Below are 4,441 nucleotides of genomic sequence, written 5' to 3'. Positions count from 1 at the left end.
TCAGTGATCTCTTTGATTTAACTCTGCCTCATGAACTGGAAGCATCCTCTGCAGAATAATGAAATCTATTATAAAATATGCTGCCGCAAGTTCAGTTTGCAGAAATATAAACTACAAGTTGGGCAATGTAGAGAACCTGAAAAAAGCCTTTTTGGTTCATGGTGGGAAATCAGAATCAGTCAGAACTTGGTGATGAGATAAACCATGATGCACTCATTAAAAGTTGGAAATTATTTTTCAGTTTATATTCCAATATTTACAGCAGGGCTACTAAACTACTAAAATCCACCTCATATTATGACCAAGGTTGTAGTTGCACGCTTCTCACACCAGAGGGCGCTGCTGTAGTTCAATAAAGCAGAACTCTGGTCACAAAAGGTGCTGAGATTCATTCATTCAGACTCTCATTCATATCTAAAGGTTAAAAACATGGTTTGTACTTTTTTTTCAATGAAATATAATTTTGCCCATTATATTTAAATAAAAAATGTTAGCAATAATAAAACTTAAAACTGTGAACATTTATCAACCTTTATAACATTAAAATTGCAAGAGCATTGTGAGACCTGAAGATTAAATATTGCTTGTTTTTTATTTTTCTCACACTTCCAGGTAGACCACCATCATAGGACAAAGGCAAACTGAAAAAATATGTATATATAAAAATAGTTTTTGAAATAATTAGGGATAACATAAAAAAATGATCAGCAGAAAACAGCCATGGCAAGGTAAGAATCCAAATCACATTTAGTTCTGGGCTTTGACAAGGCCACTCCAAAACCTTTCTTTCATGTTTTTATATTGTGTAATAGGCCTTCATAGGAGAAATGGCTTAATGAGCTTGACTTTAAGGTAAACTAAGAATATTCTTCTCCAAGATAGTGTGAAAGATGTTTATCCAGCATCCTAAAAGGGGAAAGAAAAGAATCCCCAGAGTACCATACTGCCACCACTATGTTTGTCTGTCAGTAAGAGGCTCTTAGTGTTTTGTTAAATGTTCAGAAACCCCTGATTCTTTCCAGTAGCTCCAATGATTATCTTCCCAAAATGAAAGTTAGGATCATTAAGATGTTTTAGGCACTGACCTTTGTTTTCTTGTTCGTCAGCAGTGGTTTCCTTCTTGGATTTTCTCCTTGGAAACCATTGTTGGCCAGCCTCTTTGTTAGTGTTGAATCATGAATGCTGACCTTAACTGATGAGAGAGAGAGAGAGGCCTGCAGAGCTTTAGATGTCATTCTGGGTTGTTGTGTTCTCCCCAGATGAGCCTCAAAGCCTTTGATATCCCTCCATTGCTTTACGTCTCAACAGTTTTTGGCTTTTTTTGTTTTCGACAAGAGTCTAGTTTTTTTTTTAGGGGGTAGAATGGTTGTCTGTGTTTTATCAGCTTGGTACTGTGGTACTGATAGCTTTTTCCCTCCTACAGACACATAAAATGATCATCTTATGGATCCGTGAATGTATTTCAGCTTTATCAGAGCATTGGGAAGCTTTCCATGGAGCTCTGCATGTACCACCATGTATGAACCCACAGGAATGAGCTGAAATGGAGAAGTTGCACATCTGCAATACAAAAGAAAGCAAATAAAACCGCAGATTTTACTGCTACATAAATCTTATACCCTTCTAGACATCAAATGTGATACTGTTGTGATACGACAGAATAACTCGTGGATATCTTAATATCTGTACATTAAAAAAATGATCTGAGGATCAAAACACGAAGAACATATAATATTAACGCTGTGTCATTGTGTTTTTCCCACTTATTGACCTGTTTCTGACATGCAAATTGCTCAAGACAAGTTCAGAAGTCTGATTGCGCTCAAATCTCTTCCTCTGGATTGTTATAGAGTTGTTATCTGTTGCTATTTTCACATAGGATCTCACATTTATAAATGATTACTTTTAAATATGTAAAAAAAAAAAACATAGAATGCTGACATGTGTTAAATCATCACAGGAAATCCCTATAGAAGACACTAACATGACTGTGCCTCCTGAATGTTGTAAGTCGTGTAGAAGCACCGTTTCTCCTACTTATATGGATCATGACGTGACCATTTGTTGTAAAGGTTTGGCTAGATTGATTACCAGCTGGTTAGATAAACCACGAAAAAAGCTCACAGAGAAAGATACAAATTTTTTTATCTACACGTCACAGTCAAATGTAAGCGTAAGCATCAATATTTACCAGTCTGCTCCCCTAATGCAGGATGGAAGCATGCATAATTACATTTGCACTAGTGTAAAACCTATTTTTCACTATCATCAGTAAAAATAATAATGTAATATTTGCATATTATATACATTAAAATACAGGCAGATGTGCTTCAATAGGAAAATGTTTAATGCTGGAATAATATCAGATTATTTCAGTGTTTATAAATTCACTTATAGTTCATTTACCACTATAAAATCATTCAGATGATCCCAGCAGCAAACCAAACACATCCTAACAACTGATTGGTTAGAGGGAATCTCTTACACCAATAGTCTCCTCTAGAGTAGCACTAGCCCCGCCCACTAGACTACGTAAAATAATAGTGTGTAACATCACATTAGAAGACTAATTGCTGTTATTTCAAGTAATGTTTGTATTTTAAGTTTGAGTCAAATTGCCTCTTAAAGCTTTTAATTGGTACAGCCTTTCCAAATGATCAGGCTGATTATTATACTGTTCATATTTTCATTTAAATTATTTTGTGGGGATGCATGACTGTATTTTTTTTTATTTTTTTATTGCAGATACCAGAAAATGAGAGTCAGTTCAGACAGTAGAAAGCAGACAAAAACCTGAATTAATCTTATTTCTGCATGTTTTTTTTTTAAACATATTTTTAATATTGCTATGATTAACTGATTGTAATTATTTTACATACATTTGTTGCTGAAAAAATATACTATTACATAACATAATTATTTTTGTATATAATACATTTTTGAAGAAAAAAAAATACTATTCTAATTGGCTATTCTAAGTTCTTATTTAGGTTATGTTATTTCAACTTTAACTGAATTCTGGTACTTTAGTGCAGTTCAGTATGGTGTAATAATCATAGTAAAATAAAAACACCGAGTAAGTAAAACAAACTAAGTATTGTTGTTATATCAATAAAACTATTTTTCAAATTATTTTAGTTTTTTAAACATTAATATACTTGTGGCACATTGGGGCCTCCATAATCTGTTCAACGAAACAACCTTTTATATTCTTATAAACATTAAATTTAATTTGATTTATATGTAATCAAACTGTTTATTTTGAAGTATTTAATTCTGAATACTATTTATTTACATATCAAGCAATTTAGTAAAGTTGAAAAGTCAATAACAATGACAAAAATAGGAAAAAGTGCTTTATCATTTGATTAAATGATTTAGTGCGTTTTCATTAATTATGAAGTGATGTCAGAGAAGGCAATGTTGAAAGCACAGTCAGGCAGTCTGAGGGGAAAAAAGGTGTTTTTCCTGCACCTCCAGCAGACGCATACAGACAACCCGCAGTTTCCATTCACAATATTGACAACCAACACTTGCACCACCACCAGTCCAACCCCCCTCCTCCTCCTCCAACAGCAGATGCTGTGACAGGGCGCCATGATGATGATGATGATGAGCTGGGATATTGCCTGCAGCAGTGACCAGAGATCATACAATGTGGGGAGATAGTCCATTTGCAGAAAACCTTTGGGGAGGAGGAGAAAATAATCATGGCGGAATTAAACAAATAGATATAAAGTAGCAGCTGGACACATAGTGGAAGTTGAGCACTTAAATTATCTATTAACTTTTGGTTTTAATCTCATTAAACCACAGTAACACTTACAGCAACCATTGTCTTTAATATGTTCCATGGTTGCAACATTTATAAAAATAACTATTATTGGTTTATATTGTTCAGTGCACTTAGCACCACAATAAGCAAATAAAAAATACGGTTCTTAAACTGGCCATGTGGTTCTTTTGCAGAATATCACAGATGCAGATACAAGCTCCTCTGTTGCTTCTCCATTGACTGAGACAGAGGACAAGCACAAGGGGAGGGGTGCAGCAGAAAACATTTAGAAGCCCAATCACCCAGGCCTTTGGAGTATCTGATACACATAAAAGCTGGATAAGAAATGCAAACCTAGTCTCTGTCTTTTTAAAGATTAAAATAAGCCACTCTGATTAACATTCATTTAAAAGAAATGAGATCTGTCTCCTCACAAAGAGTCGTAAATCTCATCTTTAAAAGCAATTCCAGATGTATTGACCAATTAAGCTATTTTTTGTAAGCGTTTCTTTCAGTGTGAAAAGATTATCTTTAATTTAGTCAAACAACCCCTACTATAGTTAGGACATTGAGCTTGGAATCCTGAGGTTCTGAGTTAAAGTCCCACTCCCAAAGACTGCCACTGTGGGTCCCTGAGCAAGACCCTTATCCCCCACGCTGCTCCCC

Source organism: Cyprinodon variegatus, unplaced genomic scaffold, assembly GCF_000732505.1.
Source record: "Cyprinodon variegatus isolate N-32 unplaced genomic scaffold, C_variegatus-1.0 Scaffold563, whole genome shotgun sequence".
Lineage (NCBI taxonomy): Eukaryota > Metazoa > Chordata > Actinopteri > Cyprinodontiformes > Cyprinodontidae > Cyprinodon > Cyprinodon variegatus.
The sequence above is the reverse complement of the archived record's forward strand: the minus strand, read 5'-3'. Positions refer to the sequence as shown.